The sequence below is a fragment of the Halichoerus grypus genome, chromosome 14, assembly GCF_964656455.1.
Source record: "Halichoerus grypus chromosome 14, mHalGry1.hap1.1, whole genome shotgun sequence".
NCBI classification, from domain to species: domain Eukaryota; kingdom Metazoa; phylum Chordata; class Mammalia; order Carnivora; family Phocidae; genus Halichoerus; species Halichoerus grypus.
Window position 1 is genome coordinate 22488465 of NC_135725.1, and position 21485 is coordinate 22509949.

General features: G+C 43.6%; 1 long non-coding RNA gene across 1 annotated transcript in view; it reads left to right on the top strand.

Annotated features, from left to right (window-relative positions):
- LOC144380150 (uncharacterized) overlaps positions 1 to 21485 on the top strand; it is a 166487-nt gene that overhangs the window by 113334 nt on the left and 31668 nt on the right. The window lies entirely within an intron of this gene.

A 21485-nucleotide genomic window follows, 5' to 3' on the forward strand; every position in this document is an offset into this window, starting at 1 on the left:
TACCGGTGAGCAAATGTATGCTCAGAAACCAGGTTTGGGCATGAGAGAAGCTGGAGTGAGGTTTTGGCTAACCTCAGCCTGTCTGTAGGTTATCTTCTTATTCAAGGTTGAAGCTCGGCACTGGTCCTGCCCTTGGGAGGAAGTGTGGGTGGTGAGCTCGAGGACTTCTCAGAATGTCACAATTGAAGAGACACCTGTGCTTCTGCAACTTGATGCAGAAACCACAAGTGGAAAGGGGGTTACAGTTCAGTTGCCTTTCGAGTTTTTGTTTCTTTTGGAGCAAGAATCTGTGTCAGAGTGGGATGGAGGGGACTGGAGGAAGAGCGACAGTGAGGAAGTCAGGGAGAGGAGAATTATACAAATGCCTGTGTTTGAATGTGCAAGTGACGTTCCCTTGGGCTTCTTTTAAATGTCTTCATATTGTTTCCCTAAGTACAGTCAAATAAAAGGTGGCAAAAGCTCAGACAACAGAACAAAGGCACCAAGCTAATTTTGTGCACACATTGCAAGGAATAAACTACAGGGTTTCACTCTCCTGTTTCCAAAGAAAGCATATTTCAGGAGCCAAGATGGATGCATCCCGGTTTGCACTTAGATCTTACTAATTATTTAGACTTTGAAAAGAAACAGCAACCCAAATCCAAGTGTTGCAGAGAAGTTTAGGCACCCAACTTTGTACACCTGAGGCTTTGTGAAAGAAAGGGCGAGGGAGGCTAACGGACCGCAGAGGTGTGGGGAAGGCTTCTCATGACATGGAAGCCAGGTAGGAGTTACACACAGCTTTCTGCACAAGGAACCTTGTGTAATGGACCCCAAGGGGTTGTGAGGGGTCTTTCAGCCTCCCTTCCATACCACAGTATGGGCATATGCATTTTATGGAGGGTGAGTATTCTATTGGGAGAGTCGATCACAAACTCCTTAGCCCATTTCAAATAGAAAGCACTCAGACTTGAAAGGAAAAGGACTCCAGTATATTACTTTCAGGAGCCCTTGAGTGAGGGAACCACAAAAATCCATCTGATTTTAAAGAAGACTCTCACTATCTCACCCCCTACCCTCACTTTCCTCATTGGAAAGATGATGGTTTTATATTCTCTGAATCCTTCCCAGCATTAAAAGTGGATAGTTTTGGCATTCAGTAAGTACAGACTAATGCCTTTCATTTCCACTGATTCTAAGAGGATCTTGAAACTAATTGAATCAGTCCAAATTGACAAATAAAAACGTCTATCTGTCACTTTCCAAATATGCTCTATTTCTGATCCTTTGCTCAACATTTCTCAAAGTGTGGTCCCTGGACCGAGGACATCAGCATGGCCTGCAGTGAAAATGATCGGCCTGCCCCTGCCCCAACCACTTACTGATTAGAAATTCTGGAAGTGGGGCCCAGCCATCTGCATTTAAACAAGCCCTCCAGGTGATTTTGGTGCTTGTTCAAATCCCAGACCGCTTGCTCAAGCTCTCCTGGCTGCCAGGAATGCCTTTTTTGAGGTCTACTTGAGACTTTGCTCAGATTTTGCTTTCTTCAAGAAGCCTTGCCAGCATCTCACAAATGAAATTAAGTTCTCCTTTTCCTACCATCTTGGAGCATTTCCCTTCTACCATTGTCAAAGAACTTACTAGAACTTCCTTCCAATGCTGTATCGGTATGTGTCAATCTTTGTCCAAGATGTGGAGCCTGGCAGGGTGTGGTAGGCCACCTCTAAAATGGCCCCCAATGATCCCCATCTGTTGGTAGTCATGACTTGTGAATTCCTCTCCTTTTTAAAAATTTTTAATTAATTAATTAATTTATTTTTTGTATTCCCCTCCTTTTGAATGTGGGTTGATCTATTTCTGTGGCAGAAGTGATGGGATGTCAGTTCAAGATAAGGTTACAAAAAGACTGACATCCATCTTGGTCATGATCTCTTGCTTGTCCTCCCTCCCTCCCTCCCTTTCTTCTTCCTGCTTCTTCTCCTCTGTCTCCCTCTTTCCCCCTTCTCCCTCTTCCCCCCCCATTCCCCACCCACCAGCCCAGCCACCATGTAAACAAGCCCAGGTTATCCTGCTAGGAAGGCCCTGGAGGATGAGAGGCCACATGGAGAAGCGTGGAGGTGGCCTTGAGGAAAGGCACGTGTGAGTAAGCATATTAAGCGGGTCCTCCCCTGAGTTGAACCTTGAAGTGACCGCAGACCCTGCCCACACTTTGATTTGCAGCCTTTTGAGTGACCCTGAGCTAGACCCACCAACTGAAGCTGCTTCTCCATTCCTGAGCCGCAGAAACTATAAGATCATAAATGTCTATCATTTAAGTTGCTAAGTTTTGGAGTCATTTGTTATGCAGCAGTAGATAACTAAATATATAGGACTGGCATGCTTTTGCTTTGTCTCCAAAGCACATAATAGGATGCTTTGCTCATAATAGTTTATTATATGATTGTTGGACTCCGAGGAATGTTACCTTGAGAAATTTTCAAGAGTAGTTAATTTCTAGGTTTAAAAGGGATGTATTCACTGTCAGTCCCAGGCAGCATATGTTGAATAAGTTACAGGAAAGGAACAAAAAAGGTGAGGGTTAGGGGAGCCTAGAATGAAAGGAAGAAGGGGAAAACATACACTAAGTTTGAGGGAAACTCAAGTAGGCTTCTGGACTGAGTTTTCCTGCAGTTGTTGTTCTCCAGTTTGATGAAATAAGAGATGTTTTAAAAACCATCTGAAGAAGATTGAGGCCCAGCTACCCAAATAAATATGTGCAATATGATAGAAAAATCCCAGAAGTGCCAAAATGTCAACGAGAGGCCACCATTTGAAGACCCAAGTGCAACAATGTAGAGTCTGAGTTTGGATTCAGCCAAGACAAGTATCCAAATGACTGTGCCTCGCATCTCTTCTTTTGTCCCATGAGATACCTTTGTCTCAACATGCTGACATTCGTAAGTTCTCATCGTCAGCTCCCAACTTTGCCTTGACTAATCTTCTAAAAGGAAGAACCACAAATCAGGTGGGATTTGGGAGTAGCTGGAGTTCAGTCTTCCTTCTTGTATGCACCGTCGACCTCTTGCCTGGCTCAGGGTACCTCTGGTTTCTTTCCCCTTTCTTATCTGCAGGAGGGCTGACAGTGCCTGAGAGGAAAGAGAGGGTTTTGAAGGCAGGCCAGCAGCCCACCTGCTCACAGGACCAGAAGCTTGTCCACAATGTGATGACATTCTGTTCATTCCACCCTTCGGGAGCAGAAATGCAACCTGGGCGCTCCTGAACACTACTGCTGGTGCCTTCCACCACGCGTGTGCCCGCGTACACATGTACATACATGGGTGTAATGCACTCCTCTGAAAACTTGCATCACAGAGAGAATGCATCCAGCTGGAACCAGCAATGGAACGTCCTTCTCCTGGTACTTCAGGATATAATGGAGACTGACCTCAGAGATTGCTGATTGGGTGAAGCATGAAGACTTCTAATTTCAAATGAGCTTGTCTGCACTTTGCTTGAGAAAACTCATGGCTTGGATGCCACCCACTAAAATACGGTTTATTTGGTGTAAGTGCAAGTATTTTTCTTTTCATTTTAATTTTCTCATTTCCTGAACACAGTGCTTTCTTTCTGAGAATTGTTTCATCCCACTCTTGTTGTCATGTTTGGCTGCATTTTGAAGAGTAAGAAATTGTTTAAGAGAAAGGCTCAATTAAGTTTTATATATTAGCTTGGCGCCTGCTTGTGTTACTTAACTAAAGAAAAGCCAAGTAAAACTCTATAATTCTGTGATTCAAGGCACAGCACTTTGGAGTAAGTGTCGGACAAAATTGTTTCTCTTACCATATGAGAGGTGGCCTCAGCCAGCTTTTTTGAGTTTGGAGGGATTTTGAAGTTGTTGCTTTACAGAAACTGTGATCTTGTTGGGGAGATCCTCTGGGCTCAACATGCTGCAGTTTCTCACTTGTTCCTCTCCTTACATGCCTGCCTCACCCTTCCCAGCGAACTTTCCTTCTGAGGGGCACTGGGGAGAAATGGCCATCTCCCCTTGCTCTCTCCTGGGCTCTCCCCATGGAGAAGGGAAATGTGAGATGATGAGAGCCCTACATGGCTCAGTGGGGTGAGTGAGTGGGTGAAATGGCTCACAGGGGGCCATTTTCTCCCAAATTCTCAGTGGAATCCGAGTCATGCTACGTCCAAGGGGACGTAAGTTAGATTAGATAACGAATTCTCTGCAAAGCTCACTTTCCCCTTGTGGATTTACCTGAATCCACATTTTGAGGAAAGATATAAAAACCATATTGGTCTCTGGTCCAAGTAGTTATTTCTAATACACCCTTGTCAGATACTAAAAACGGTATCCTGATCTCTCTTCCACTCTTGCATTCATGTCTCAGTTGGCTCAGCAATCAAAGCCTGGGCTACAACCAACACCCTCTTTGCCCCGCCCCCCCCCCCCCCCCCCCCCCGCCCAGCTCTGAGGGCTCGTTCTAGCTCCTCTGCCTGCTTGTCCTCACCTATCCTTGTCCAACCTTGATTCGTTTGGTCTCGGAAATGCTGAGGTGGGTCCTTGCTCTTCCCCATCGGAAACTTACTCTCACTGCAGAAGATGCTGAGCGTAGTAGGCAGGGACCAAACAATGCTGGTGCACAGCGATGGCATTCCAAGATCCAGGGCTGCCCAGCCCCTGCCTCCTCCCTCTGTTTATCCTTTTGTCAACGTGGAAGACATTTTCCAGGACAGAAAAGCCACACATTGCTGGTATAATTTAGAGACTACTGTTAAGCAGATGGTATAAGTGGTTTATTTTTAAGGAGGTTATTACTGGTCACAAAACTTCCAAGTCAGCTATTTGCAAAGAACCCTTATGAAGGAAGCCCCTGTTTGTGGTATCCACCCTCAAGAGCATCTGACAGAGGGCTTACTGTACTTTTGCGCTCAACCACACTTAATCCATTTATAAGACCCCTTTGTATGAGATGCCTTTCCAGAGGAAATTAATGTAGGATATTGCAAACAGCTTTTAAGAATGTCTTTTCTATAGAAGAACTGTGTCGTTCTGAGAGCAAAGTGAGCTTTTTTTCCCCCCACATTGTTATGACTTGACATCTCCAGTGTGGAATGTTTCCAGCCAGTTATGATAAGAAAGCCTGGATTTTTCACTGTTGTGGAAACCACAGTAAAAGAAAGCTATTCTATTATCTATTCACTTACTCTCCTCCTGTAAATATAAATGCATTTAAGAGATGGGTCCAAGTTTGGGGAAGAGAAGTGGCAGCACTTAAAAATCAGGCAATGAAAAATTGCAAGTTCAAGATGACAATGGCTAGTCATGTGGACAACAGAAAATAAACATGTGCCTTCCAGGGAGGAAGATATTTTCTCACCCGGTAATAAATTTTAGATTTTGGATTTCTGGGAATGAAAACAAATTTTTAAAATTAAAAACTGACAGCAGATGCCAACTTTTGGGGGTTTTGTTTCATAAGTAGGGCATCATAAAGAAAGTAATTACCGTCTTCAATTTCATCATCCCATAAAATAAAGGACTGACAGTGTGATATAAAAAGAAAAAGTAAGCACAATCTCATAAAGAACTGTTCTTTAATAAACCTATCTGTATGTAAAATGTCAATACAGTGGGCTTTGGTTTTTCATTCCACAACAGACCATGAACTTGTCCTTACTATTTGGCCCCAGGTCAAGACCTGGTATAGGGAACCGCTGCTCCAGGCATTACGATATGTTGGCAGTGGAGTCAGATGACCTGTGGTCAGGTCTGTGCCTTGTCACAAGTGGGTGTGTGTGGTCTTGGGCCGGGTATTTCTCAAGTTTCATCTCTGCTTGTATACAACGTGGATAGGAGTGGTCCCACTCTTCCTAAGGCTGTTGGGAGGATTTCATGAGGCAACAAGGGAAAGGGACTGGTGCATAATGAGGGCACAGAACTTGGCAGCTCTTATCAGAGGACTGACATACCGCCCCCCCCACCCCGACCCTTCCAAGGACAGACTATAGACTTAAAGCAGAAATGTCGAAAGGAGTTGTCATTAGACGAGCATGATTTTCTGTTTTCTGTTTCTTTGCTGAAGTCATCTGGATTTTATTATTTACATTTATAAGCAAAGCATTTAGCAGATAGAGAATATACATTTGGAAGAAAAGAAACAATATGTCATGGACATGCCAGTATGGAAAATGGAGTTCATAGAGAGGCAAAACTTACAGCTTTTCAAGCAGAGACCCATAAGTCCTGGTAACAGACACAGTCTTGTCTCCGAGAGCTGCTTTTTGCGGTCAGCTGGAGAGAGCTCAGTGTTCTCCTCAAACCTTAGGTGCAAGAGTGCTCCCCCCCACCATTTATTTTCTTTCTCTTGTTCGGATTTTGTCATCGTTAGTCAACTTCTGATTAATAACTTGCCTCATCCGATATTTTGCTCTGAGCCTCATTCTCACCTGGCCTCTGTCCTTTCTACCTGACAGACTCCTAGTCATCCTTCAAGATGGCCTCTTTTAAAAAGATTCCTTCGTCTGCCATTTCCCTAATTCCTTTTCACTGATTTTTTTCCCTCTCAATCTGTCTTTTTCCATGAAATTATGAGATCTGTGAGATCTCGAAAGGCAGGGATGTCATTATATGACAGGGTAGCATTATTTTCTTTTCCAGGTGCAAAGTAAGCACTTACCAAATGCTTGTGGGCTGGGTGTTGTCATAAAGACATTGAATGAAGATCAGCTTGTAGGTGAACAAGACGTTCGGCGGTGTTGTAGCAGAGTAATGTGGATGAGCCATTTCTCGGGGGAAATGTTCGTGTGTTTTTAAACTGTTGCGGAAAGAGCACTTTCCTCTGGGGAGGGAGTTACTGAACCACAACCAAGCAATTACAACAACAGCAAGTGCATTTTATTGAGTGGGTACTATGTGTTGATACCCAGTGTGTTGATAACAAAGTGGCTTACCTGCATTATCTTCTTAAATGCTTGCAGTCGTCCCATTAGGTCTTCCTCATCCCTGCTTTACAGATGATAAACTGAGGTTTGGAAGGCTTACAAAATCTTATAGGTCACATGGGTGCTGAGTACTGGAGCTGGCACTTGAACCTAGGTCTGATTCTGAAGCTCAGGTGCCTGCTCAGGCCACCACATGCCAGGTAACCTCCATCACCCTGTCTGGTACCCTCAGAGCAGTGGCGAACACCACAGAGCTTGAGGTCGCCGAGACATGTTTTTGCAAAAACATTACACTTCAAAGGAACATGTCTTTAGAAATACATGGAACGCTTATAGCTGGGGAGATTCTGAAAGTTTGCTGATGGATGGGATGATATATTTGGGTACTTGAGAAGACTTTTATGGGGATCCAATTAATTTTGCAACAGCCAACATCTGAGTAAAAAAAAAAAAACTTACAGGTATAAACGTGCAGCATGGAAAGAGAAATTGTGGTAGACTCAGCCTAAAACAACTCCGATTAATTTATATGTGAGGAGCTCAAACCCTCTATGTATCTTACCTTGTGGCAAAGAACCAGTGCCCAATTGCAAAAATGCTAAGTTGACAGCATTCTCCCATAAGTGAAATGCAGAAAATGGGCTCAGTACCAGTCTTTTCACTAAGATTTAGTTCTTTTTCTTTTTTGCCCCACAAAGGTAAACTTAATAAACAAACAAAAGGATTAGTTTTTTTTTTCTCAGTAAGAATTTCTTCACTAAAGGACTATTAGCTAGCTTTGAAAAATCTGTATTAATGAAAACACATTGTTAATTACACCACTGATTATAATCTTTTATTAATTCCTAAGTCTAAGAAACGCCTATTAACTGGAAACAACACAATTTAGGAAATAAACCACAACAAAATCCTCGAAGAATAAAAGTACTTTGCCACAAATGGTTTTGACCTCTTATCATCCCTTTAATGTTCTCTAACTTTCTTGAAGACTGGGTTTGTGTTGACTATTACTTTCATATTATCCACAGTTTCCTGCGGTGATTGAACTGGAATGAATTCTCATCTTCTTGGAATTGATCCGAATATTGGTTTCCTTTGAAGTCAGTTTTAACTTTGCTTCTGAAGTAGCAGAGGAAGATCAGGATTATTCCCCCCTTTGCTTGACCATAGCTATTCTTGGCCTATTTTAATGTACAAGCACCTGCCTTTTTGGTTTTAAGGCCATTCCAATGAGCCAGGAGTCTGACTGGCTGAACAGAGAAAGACAAATACTAAGTATATGATCTCACTTATATGTGGAATCTAAGAAAGCTGAGCTTGTAAAAACAGAGTAGAATGGTGGTTACCGGGGACTTGGGGGCTGGGGGAGTTGGGGAGATGTTGTCTAGGGGTACAAACCTGCAACTAGTAGAGAAATATATTCGGGAGGTCTAATGCACAGCATAGTGATCACACTCAACAAGACTGCGTTATAAACTTCAAAGTTGCTGAGAGACTAGATCTTAATTGTTCCTAGGACAAAAAAGAAATAATTATGTGACATGATAGAGGTGTTAGCTAATGCTACAGTGGTAATCATACTGCAATATATAAATGTGTCATGTCAACACCTCATGCATTGTAAACATACACGATGCAATATATCAATTATATCTCAATTAAAAAAATAAAAATATATAAAGATTTTGTTTATTTCAGAGAGAGAGAGCGAGAGTGAGCGAGAGAGCACAAGCAGGGGGAGCTGCAGACAGAGGGAGAGGGAGAAGCAGACTCCCTGCTGAGCAGGGAGCTGGACTCGGGGCTCCATCCCAGGACCCTGAGATCATGACCTGAGCCAAAGGCAGATGCTTAACTGACTGAGCCACCCAGGTGCCCCCCTAAAATAAAAAAAAATTTAAAAAGAGTGGCTTGAGGGGCGTTTGGGTATCTCAGTCAGTTAAGCATCTGACTCTTGATCTCAGCTCAGGTCTTGATCTCAGGGTCATGAGTTCAAGCCCTGCACTGGGCTCCACTCTGGGTGTGGAGCCTACTTAAAAAAAACAAAAACAAAAAACAGAGTCTGGCTTGAAATCTGTATGTGGTATGGCAAAATGTGATTTTAACCTTTAAAGACAAAAGAATACCCTTTATCCTCTACTGTCCTGATTTCTTTGGGGGATAAAGATTAATTAATTGCAAGGGGAAGAAGTGTGCCGCCTATAATTATGTGGTATGTGTAAGAAAAGGCTAGGTCAAGTGCATGAACACAGCTTCTTTTATAAAACAAGGCCTGACTTGGGTGAATAAAAGCAACACTGGGAATCGGACCAGTGAAAGAAATCAACCCAGATGTCACTACGTTTTATTATGAAAGTAACAATAGCATGAAATCACTTTTTTAAAAATTCAGAAACAACCTACACTTATTCTCAGTTAGAACTCATTATTGGTCCCTGGTTGAACTTTGGAAAGATTGAAGCTGAAAGAAACCAAGTGTTCAGAATGCACCAGCAAAATTCTCCTTAATTTAATGATTGGGAAAGAATAGGATCAGTAGAAGGTTAGATGTAGCATCGAATCCTTTAAAAAAAAATCTTAAAAGGCCACACGTCGTCACATCTACTGGGAGTAGGTATAACACTGACTTCTTTCAACAGAATTGGGTAAATATTTGACCTCCAATGTCATTACGGTTAATGTATATTCTGGACCTCAGAGGACATTCACACGGAAGCTGTGGTTTCTGATTGGCTCCCTCCTAGCCTTTGCTTGCTTGGAAAAGACTGATAATATACTTTGTCCTTAACTTGGTGAAGTTCAATTCCTAGCTGTTCAATAGCTAAGACAATAATGATCTCATCCATTGACGATTTAAGTTCATGTGATTTGTAAATCAGTACATAATAATAATAACTTCTGGGTTAATTGTTAACTCTCAGAAAGTATTCAGGCCAATACCATCCCTTTATCTAATCCTGAGAAGACGAGATTGAGATGTAGTTGGTGCACATATGTGCATGAATGTCCCATAAAATAAAAGTTGATTACAATTACATTAATATTCCTAGAACTTGTCTCTCTCTTGTGATTCCCTTTAAGGATGCAACAGACTCCCCTACGTTAAATTACTCATTCTGATAACTATGTGAGAAGAAGAGGCACAGATGGTATTTCTGAGAATGGCATCAAAGCATTTAAAATGCTCATTGGCAACATATCGCATATTTACATGTGAGTGGAAAGTCATCTTTTGGCTACATTAATGCTGCAAAAATAAACAGGCTTTGGTCTTTGATGCAAAGTTTAAAGTTCTCATGGCAATATTTGTTTCTTCACTTTGCTTCCCAGGTACAATAAAAAAGTCAACATTTATCCGTCAACTGCGTGTATTAAACACCCACTGTGTGTTCAGCATCAGGTGCTGTTGGAGCCTTAGAGAGAAAGACATTCAAGGACTTTATAGTTTAATGGGGGAGAAGGAGAAACACAAATGTGTACATGTAAACAAGCAGGGCTGGAGACGTATAAACATACACACAGTCCTGACCATCTGCGCAAAGAGAGTGGCAAAAACTGACTGCAAGGATAAAGGTGGGTGGAATGAGGCAGGCGCCTGAAATGAGGTGAGCCTTGTTTTGCAGAGGCTGTGTTGGGCTTTGAATAGAATTTGCTTTCCATTTCTCAAAAAATCGAGGAGTAATATACACACGGGAACAGAATTTTTCATCCCATTTGCAGTGCAGTTGGTCGGGGTCTGTGGGATTTGAGGAGAGTGTATTTGGAGTGCAGGCACATGCCGTGGCATGGTTCTCAAAGCGGGCTCCAGACCATCGGCATCCAGACTGGGGCACTTGTGAGAAACCCAAATGCTAAGGCTCCACCCCAGACCTACTGAGTGGGAACTGGCAGTGGGGGCCCGGCCCTCCGTGTTTTTCACAAGTCCTCCAGGACAATCCGAGGCTCATGGAGTCTGAGGACCACTGCTCTGTGCGGTGGCTGGGTGTGAGTTTTGCGCCAGGGCAGTATGCCTTTGAAAGGGTCTAGCGGATGTCGGCAGGAGGCATTCTAGAGGACAGAGCAACTGGTGAGGAGGGGGCAGTTAGTGAAGGCCTGAAGGCTCCCTCCAGAAACTTTAAGAGGCTACTTTGAGCCCTCGGAAATATATCTCAGAGTCTGATTCTGAGTTAATGTCTTCAGAGAATTCTAACTTTTGCATTTCCTGACTTTTATGAGCATGTTGAGTGTTGTAATTCCATAAGGCTTTTAGATGTAATTTCCTTTGCTTTTAAGGAAAAGATGAGATGGGGGGAGGGGATTTTTTAGGGGAGGGGTGGCGGCTGGTAGTGAGATGGTAAAAACAGGGAAACCATTTTCAAAAGGAATAAAACATCAGCAAAGTTATTCTTTAAAGACATTGCTGCAAAGCCCGTATACATGTACTGAAACATAACAGAATAATAAGAAAAGCTAATATTTATATAGCTTTGATGATGTGCCAGGCATGTTCTAAAGTACATACATATATTAATTCATTAATCCTCACAGCAGCTTCTGAGGTAGGGCCTATTGTTATTCCCATGTGATAAATGATGTAACTATAGCACAGATCGGGTAAGAAACTTGCTCAGGGTCACACAGCTACTGCTGGAATTGGAACTCAGGCTTTCACGCTGTGTTTTGAACCCTTAACGCTATTTTATGCTGCAAGAACTTAAACACTGGATGACGAGTATTTTCTGTTTTGAAAAAGTGACTCATTGTTCTGAATTGTTTGGCATTTGAGAATTAGGCTTCAGGGCCTGATGATTTTCTTATTTAATTTTCTGGTTGGCCAGCCGAGTATTTCCCAAGTCTACCCAGTTCTCACAGAAGGTAGCCGACGCTGACTTCTGGGTAGAGTAAATCAGTTACAAAATAAAGGTTAGGCTCAGCGCCCAGAGCAAAGCTTGAAAAGACTCTGGAATGATCTCCCCTCGGCCCTGAACCATTTAGCTTGGCCTGGGCAACCCCTGCAGGCCTTGGGAGCTCCGAGAAGCCCGGGTTTCCCCCTGAGTGCAGGAAGAGGGCTTCCATGGGGTGGAGGGAAATAGGGGGAGAAGAAAGGAAGGCCTCGGCCCGTTTGTTGATAGGGTCTTGTTCCCTTCAGGTCATTCTCAGGACAAACAGTGGTCACCATTTTTTGGTGAAGAGCATGGGCTTTGGGGTCAGATGACCACCTGGGTTGGAGGCCTGAGTCCTTCAGTTATAAAATGCAGATCATATTAGTGCTTGTCTTAGTGTTGTTGAGACAATGACATAAAGGCACTGAAAGTTCTTAAAACTATACCTGGCACAGAGTAAGCACTGGGGTGCTCCTTCTTACTTCTTCTCGTTTCCTGATCTCCTGCTACTTGCCTGGCACTGTTCTACAGCTTTTGAGAGAATGAATGACTAGCTAACACTATTGCTCGAAGCAACACTATGACCTAGGTAGCTACCATTTTGCAGGGGAGGAAACTGAGTGTCAGTGGGGTCATTTGCCCAAAGTGATCCAAGCAGGGAGGGGCGCAGTGGGGCTTTCTGTGTGCGGGACCTGAGCCACCGGCTGAGTGGCTCTGCCGTCCCTCGTCCCACAGACATACAGGGTCCCTGCAGGCGCCAGCACTGGATTCAGATACTTGGCTGCGGGGTCCTGGGGAAAGTACTACTGAGTTATAGCCTTGTTCACGCTTTTAAAAAGGCTGGATTTGAAGCCGCTTTTAATCACTTTACTCATAAACTTCTACCCCTCCTGGGGAGTCCTCCCCATAGATTGTCTTGTGGATGCATCAGCACAAGAAGTGTTTGATGGCACCTGCGATTTGCTTGTCATTTTCTGCCCATGCGAGTGGTTGATGAATGGTCTGAGTCACACATGAGATGCTCTGTGAGGGTACGAGAGTAGACCCTGCAGTAGCATTCCCTGACACTTCTCACATCTTCTGTCGCGCTGTCACTAACACATTGACATCATACGCTTGGAGCTCGCTGTTCCGTGTTTACCTCTGAAGGACCAGCTGGTCCAAACTAGGAGAGACAGAATGTGTTAGGATCCCCTGTGACCTCTGACCTCTGCCTAGGCCTGGGTTGCTGTCAGGGTCAAAGCCAGGCACACTGCTCAACCTCATGCTGCTGTTTTTTGCTGTTCTGTGTTAGTCAATCAACAGGTTTGGACTTCTTTAGTAGATTGATTTCTTCTCCTGATGCCTTACTGTGTCCATGTCAGACAAGGCAGGCCAGTCTTGGGGACCCCAAAGTAGGTATCCCTCGATGTGTTGTGAGAGACCGAAATTCAGGAGTGTATATGTTTTAACTGCTATTTACACAGTAAATCTTTTGATGTTATAAGATTTACTTTAAAGTATACTATATGCCAAGAAAATAAAGAAGCAAGAAACAAAATTTACAGTATCAATAACTACATAAACCTAAAAATACAGACTGTACTTGACTTTTAGGTAGCAGGTTGAAACATAAAAGATTGCCAATATTTGATATTTTTGACCTATAAAAACAGAATGACCCTTGGGGAACAATGGAGTTAAAATTAGGTGAGAAAAGAAAAGATTCAAAAATAGCAAAATGGAAGCCCCCCTCCCTCTTCCCATTTGTTAATAAGACAAGTGATAAACTGAGGGAGTTTAGCTAGAAAATTTAGCAATATCTTTATTGGCTAGGGGTGGGAAATTTTTATAATTCAGGAAAGATAAGTTGGGTGAGACAAAATATTAGAGGAAAAGTATTGTCAGGGGTACTGACTTCACCCACCTGAATAAGTCTCAGTTTTCTCATCTGTAGATTGGGAACACTGTGCTGGATAATTCAATGTGAAGAGTCTGAAACTTAATAGACACTTGAAATAGGCATGGGATTTGGAAGGCAACTCTGTGAGTCGGGATGCTCCACAGTAGAGAAAATCCTTTTTGAAGATGTATCGGTTAGGCCAATCAGTTTAGGATTGGTATCTTTACATATATTTTTCCAAGGCCTGTTTAAAACTTGACGTTAAACAGAAGCATTCCTGAGTTGCTACATTCCAGGGGATTTTAGACACACAGATTTCATGGCCATCATCCAAAAAAAAAAAAAAAAATCCATTTGTAGTTTGACCACAAACAGGAGGTGATTCTTGTTACCATCAGAACACCCAAAAACATCTTCCTGCATCTCAGTGTGACAAAGAGCATAGAACACACATTCTCACCCCCTTCAGAGGATTCTGAGGAGCTACGGGGTGGGGGTGGGGGTGCGTGGACAGAGAGGGAGCCTTTTCTGGGTAGTTAACAAGCCAGTCAGGTAAGAGCATTTCACAGATGCGTTGGAGAGGAGCGATATCATGATAACATCTGTATTTTTGAGGAAGTCCATCAACAAGGACTAAAGTGAATTCTTCAAATGGGAGTGTGATCCCCATTTCAAGGAAGTGGCCCAATGCTAAGAGAGAACATTTTCAAAATACCAAGAACATGCCAGGTATTCTTTCAAATGTGTAAAAGCATTCATTCTCTTAATCCTGAAAACTCTGGGAGTTCAGCATGGCTTATACAGATGATAACAGTGAGGCAGAGCTGGGATGTGAAGGTTGGTGGTCCACACAGAAATGGATTAGGAAAGCCTAGATAACCCTGGGAGAAGAGAAACTGAATAAGGAACAGAAGCTTTCTTTAAGTCAGGAATAGTGGGAAGAACCACAAGTTTCTATCCTAGTCCTGCTATGATTCTTTTTTTGGGGGTGGGGGGAAGGGGCAGAGGGAGGGGGAGAGAGAGAATCTCAAGCAGACTTCCCACTGCGCTCAGAGCTCCACATGGGGCCCAATCTCACAACCCTGAGGTCATGACCTGAGCGGAAATCAAGAGTCAACTGCTTGGGGCGCCTGGGTGGCTCGGTCGGTTAAGCATCTGCCTTCGGCTCAGGTCATGATCCCGGACTCCTGGGATCGAGCCCTACGTCCAGCTCTCTGCTCAGCGGGGAGCCTGCTTCTCCCTCTGTCTCTGCCTGCCACTCCATCTGCTTGTGCTCTCTCTCTCTCTGTCAGATAAATAAAATCTTTTTTTTTTTTTTTTTTTTAAAGATTTTTATTTATTTATTTGACAGAGAGAGACACAGCGAGAGAGGGAATACAAGCAGGGGGAGTGGGAGAGGGAGAAGCAGGCTTCCCGCCGAGCAGGGAGCCCGATGCGGGGCTCGATCCCAGGACCTGGAATCATGACCTGAGCTGAAGGCAGACGCTTAACGACTGAGCCACCCAGGCGCCCCTCAGATAAATAAAATCTTAAAAAAAAAAATGAGCCAACTCCTTAATGGATTGAGCCACCCAGGTGCCCCCCACTATGATTCGTTTAACAGAACAATGATACTATGTGTCACTTAATTATGTTACACACACACACACACACACACACACACACACACGAGTTCTCACTCTCAGCTACTCTGTTGTCTTCATAAACCCTAAGATAATGCATCTTTCCAGGTGCTGTTAGCGGCTGGTGGCTGGATGGGGGGTGTGTGTGGCCTCAGCTGATAGTGCAGGTTAAGTGCAGGGTTTGGTATCCTAAGGACCTGGGTTCAAATGCCGGCTCTGCTACTAATCAGCTGTGTGACTACTAATCAGCTGTGTGACTACTAATCAGCTGTGTGGCCCCAGTCAATTGCCTGACGTCAACTATTAGTAAAATAGATTTAATAATACCTGCTTCACGCAGCTTCTGGGAGGTTTAAATGAGCGCAGAGGTATAAAGTAGTTAGCACAGTCCCTAGCACACAGTAAATGCTTAAGAAACAGTGACAATAGTAGCTCTTTCTAGTCACCTAACAAGGGAAGCCGCCTCCTTTTACAATACTCAGCAACGGTTCCAGGTTTGACTGGGGTGCGACACTCTATAAACTTGTTCCTCAAGGTATTGCAGTGGACCCAATAGATGAAATATATTTAAAGTAATGAACTTGTTCATTATCTTGCCAATTTTATGGGCCAATGAACCAGGATCTACACTAATCATGGAAATGAAGTGAAAAAGGCAGTTCTACTAAGCTCAGAGTTTTGGTAGGGCAACTCTTCCCACAGATGCCTCCACTGGGTTTCCTTTTCCCCATTTGCTTTTCTACTTCTGTGCACGAAGCCGGAGCTATGTGTATTTTTGTTCCCAGTGTTCTCATATGTTGATTTTTTTCACCTACTAAAATGTAGTGAGCTTAAGAAAAGTTCAATTAAAATGAAACATAAATATTTTCTTTCTTACCGTGTCATTAAAAACTCTCTCCCCCACTCCTGCGTAGTTACTTGGCACCCACCCAAAGGAAACATTTTTCCCTCTTGGCCCCCAGTGTTTAAAGCATAGAGGAAACAGATCTGCTTAGTCTGTCTCGACAGGATCCTTACATGGGGAGAGGAGCAGAGGTTTCCAAGGATTGGAAAACAGAGTACAAAGTAGGAAAGCAAGCAAGGAGGAAAAAGATGGAGAACACAAGCAAAAAGAGGGAGAGGAGGAGATGTCCATTCTAGGCTTTTCCATGAAATCGGTTTCTGGAAGATGGCATCTTGCCTTGGGTTTCTGCATCAAAGAGATAAAACTCACCGTTGACCTTCCTCCAGAAGAGAGTCCAATGCAGCATTATTCCTGGCTATTTTTGATGGATTCTACCATTATCCAACATAGCTAGTACTTCAGGTTCACGCTATTGGGTGATAAATCATCTTTACTAGCCACAGTGGCACTAATATTTATTGAGCAGTTACTATGTGCTATGAAGTTAACAAGGATTAGTTTCTTTAATCCCTAAAGAAAATCTTATGAGCTAGATACAACTATATCCCCAATGTTAAAAATGGGGAGCCTGAGGTTTCGGGAGGATGATGGAGGCTGGATTCAAATCCCAGCAGTTGGACCCCAGAGCCTTGCGCCCTGTATCATATTCTATAGCACACTCCATGTTTTCAGACACTGTTTCAAAGCTCTTCCCATTCTAACTCTTCTCTTTCTCTCCTTCCTCCTAATCTTCTGCCTTCCCCTCTTTCCATGAGTCCACCCCATGCGTCAGGTTCTATTTTGTAAGTGGGGGATCATCCAATTCTATTTCCTCTCACAGAGTTAAGGTATTCCTACCAGGCATCTTTTCAGTAGTTACTAATCCAGTGAAAATACTCTGGCTCCACAGCAAATTCAAATAGAGGGAACTGCTCCATCTAGAGTTTCATTTTGCAAGTAAGTTGTTATCTGTTCCATATAATGCCTTCCTCCCATCCTCCCTGCCCCTCCTCCCCAGAAGCCTTTGCCTTGTCTAAACATTAGGCTTTCTATTCCAGGTTGGGCCCAAAATAAACTCATCTATGGTGGCGTGCACAGCCGATGGCTTCCTGTAGAGATTTGGAGGGCAGCGCATTTCTTTTCATCCTCTTTTCTAAACAAATATATCTCTATTTCCATCTTTCTTCCTAGGGAACGGCTCTTCTCTTCTTCTTCCCATACTCTGAACTCTCTTTCCTCCCCTGCCCCCTTTCTTTTATCCATTTAGCTGCTTCAGTTTCTGTTCTGCCCACTTTAAAACAATACCATCGGCCCTGAGGTCAGAGTGAGCTGTCGTTTAACGCTGTGCTCGTTTGCATTGGCCCATCCTGACATTCATGTAGAAAAATTTCATCCAGAAAAGTGACACAGAGGCAGCTGAAATCCAGATAAGGGTTTCTTCTGATCTTCATTTATCGATACATTTGTAAGGAGGACATGGAATTTTTTGCTTTCAATACCCAATTCCAAATAAGATAAATCCTTGACCCTCAAAAGCAGTGGTTGCTAACACCCTTAAAAATGGTTGAACAAAAAAAAGCTCCCAGGCAGATTGGCTTCATGTGGTTACATATGATCGCACTGTCTTTCCTTATGAGGTACATTATATTTGCTAAGCTGTGTGATTTCGAGTAGCTAATCTCTGTGTGCCTTGGTTCCCTCCTCTATGAAATGAGGGTAATCAGAATCACTACCTCATAGGGGTGTTGTGAGGAATGGATTATAAATGTATCTTAGAACTTTACCCAACATTGGAAGTTTAAGTTGGTACTTATTATCATTCACTTAAGATTCTAGACCTCCTCTTTCTTATCCTAGTAGTAGCACTTTGCTGCCCTGTCTGCCTTCCTTCCATCCTTCATAATGAAAATATTTATTTGGTACCTAATATGTGCCAGAAACTGCTGGGCTCTGGAACATAACCGTAAGCCAAAGGAGACCGAGTCCCTACCTTCATGGATCTTACAGTCTAGTGGGGAGGCAGGCAGAAATGCAACAGTCCTACAAGATGGTGTAAATGTCCTGTGATACATTCCATGAAGGGTTCATGAGCTGGTTGAGGGGGCCCAGGGAGCTTAGAACATGGGGATCTGGCCCAACCAGGGAGGAGAGGGTCTTCCTCAAGCATCCCTCAGGAGCTGATAAGGGTTAAGCGCTAAAAGGCGTATGGGAAACAATGTGGCAAAGCAGGGAGGCAGGAGTGTTCGAGGCAGGGGACTCTGGGTGATGAGAGCAGAGCCATTGAAGAGGGAGGAATGTGATGCAACAAGGAGAGGGAAAGGAGCCCGAGGCTCGGATTATGTCCGCAGAGCTCTCTGGGGCAAACCTGGGAGAGAGTACAACTTGAGTTAGTCTTTGGAGCAATGGAGAGCCAGAAGGAAAAAAAAATAATTTTTATTTATTTTTTTAAATTCCTGTATAATTAACACACAACCTTATATTAGTTTTAGGTGTACAATATAGTGAGTCAACGATTCTCTACCTTGCTCAGTGCTCATCATGAAAAGTGTGCTCTGAATCCCCTCCCCCTATTTCACCCCCACCCCCACTTGCCCTCTGGCAAGCACCAGTTTGTAGCCAGAGAAAATTTTTAAGATAGGTTTTAGGTGTATGTGGGGGGTATTCTGATTTTAGTGGTAGTATTTCAATTTCTAAAAGATTACTGTGAATGAATTATTGTGAATTAATACTATGAATTAATGTGAAGAATGGTTGGGGGCGGGGCTAAGAAATAGAAGGCTATCGCTGTCACTTAAGACAGATGACGTCGGCATGGCGGCTGGTGCTGGGGGTGGCCAAGGTGGGGGATTTGCATGGATGTGAGGGCATTTCACAAATAAAATCCCATAACGCTTAGAGACGGATGAGGTTGGGATTGGAGCAGAGAGAGCCGGGTGCCACGGATGACTTCATGAATTCCGATGAGACTGAACACTTTCCCTTTTGTTTCCCTCCAGTGCCCAAGAGGTATAGGTCGGTACACCCTGGGGTCTTTTACAGAGTAGCAAAAGCCAGCAGCCCTGAAACATTTGGGAAAGGCCGCTTAGGCGTGCTGATTAGCCAAAATAAAAGAGGAAGTTGACCTTCAACCCTTGTCTTTGTTTTGTTCCAGCTGCAGAAATCATTTTCGGTTGCTCTCTGACTCTGGTAAACAACGCTCCCTGTCACCTTATCCCTTTGACGGTCGGTTCCACTTGTGTATTTTCACTGGGACATGATTCTCACTGACAGTAGAAAAGTTCAGCAACCAGACCTGCAGCTGTGAAAATACTTGCTCCTCTCCATAACTATTAGTACTTGTGGGAAACACGTCACAGGGCCAACCACTCACAGGTCCTGAAGTGACCCTGTTATTTTGGGACGTAGTAAAGGAAATGATATTTTAAAAACCCAAGTGGCACCCTCTCTGGGTATTGAAAGGTGTAAGTGATAAAAATGGTCACCATACTTGAAGAGCAAGGGGTGGGGGTGTGAACCGGTGCTGGATGCTCCCCAGACTCTCTCCATGTGTCAGCAGAATATATCTGAGCTCGGTGAAACAACCCAGGACCAAAGTGTTCTCTTCAGTTGAATAATTAGACAGCAGCGGTGATCAAGTTAGAAAAGCTAACTATCTTCTGTCCCTGCTTTAGAATTTTTATTACAAGCCCAACACCATCCTTAGGTGGATTTAAGAGCATAGGAGAAAGACTGCTAGATTTTGAACTGCAGTGAGGATAGCCCATGTTTTATTCCTGTTTGTATCCAGGCACATCCCCGGGGCTCGTCACTTAGTACATACTCAGTGCACGTTAGTTGGAGAAAGGATTCATATGTGTTTTCATGCGGTATTTATATGGCATGGCGAGTTCATAATTTTTTGCCCCACTAGGTAGAGATGGTTGCTTCCAGTCCTCCATATTTATATTGAACACTATTTCGCGACAAGGGTGTTCTAACGTGAAATAATAAGGAAATCATCTTTAGTACGATTTTATATATACAGAAAGATACGCTTGCTGGCTGGGTGCAGATATGTATGTTCTCCCTGAAAGACGCTTTAGCAACCTAAATTGCACTAGAATGAGGTTATTGATGTGGGAGGAAGGGAAAGTAAGATAAAACTCAGAGCTTAATTTCTAGACAGGATTGCTACTTTCAGAACGAATTTCAAATGCTTCTTGTGTACCTGGCACGGGCATTGGAGGTTTCCCGATGATTTGTGATTGGAAATGACCTGGCACGTGGTCCCGTGGTCCCCAGTCCTTTGAAGCGATTGTCTGTTCTCCTGGTTGCTGTTCCCTGCTTTCCCACCATCAGCTCCCTGGGCAGGACCCCCCTGCCCCATTCCTTCTGGTCTGCACTGTTGGATCGGTCCCTTTACTCCTCTCCTTCTAACTCCGGGTTTGACTTCTCCTTGTTGCTCCTTACTCTGTCACTGGTTCTCAGCTTGTGCTTCCAGACCAGCAGCATTAGCATCACCTGGGAACTTTATAGGAATGAAAATGCTGGGGCCTCACCCTGGACCTACTCAAAAAGAAACTTCGGCATGGGGCGCTGCAGTTTGGTTTTAACAAGGAGGTCATCTCAAATGTGAGGACCACTGCTGCTGTAGTATGTAAAGCTCAGTTCTGAGCGTGTCACCTTTTGTTCCCTTTATTGGCATCCTCACCAACAGCCGTGGAAACATGTATATCCATGTCCTTCTATCCTAGGCCTTCTCCAGCAGCACCAGCTGGTTCCCTAGCCATGCAGGTGCATTCCACCCTGTAATCCAAATGGACTACTTGCTCTTCTCTCTGCCCTTCTGCTGCCTCTCTCCGTTAACGTTGGTTCCTCAGCTAGGAATGCCCCCTCTCCTCCCTCCTTGTAGAAACCTTACTCATTCTTTTTTTTTTCTTCAAGTTTTTATTTAAATTCCAGTTAGTTAACATACAGTGTAATACTAGTATCAGGCATACAGTAGATTCAACACTTCCATACAACACCCAGTGCTCATCACTGTAAGTGCCCTCCTTAACGCATGCCCCATTTAACCCATCCCTTTGCCCACCTCTCCTGAAAATATTATCTACTCCCTTCTTGCCATGGTACATAAGATTGTAGGTAGGTAGATCAAATTTAGTAGACATCCCGTTTTGCTTTTCCCTCTTCTTAATGTATCCTCGATGAAATCTTGATTTCATGCCAAGGTGATCGATCCCCTTTTGTGGAATGTTTTCAGATACTGCTTCTCCTCTGCTCCCTCAGAGCACTGTGACTCCCTGAGTGCATGCTCCCACCTCCTGTAGACAGTGTTTGTATGTGTGTGTCTC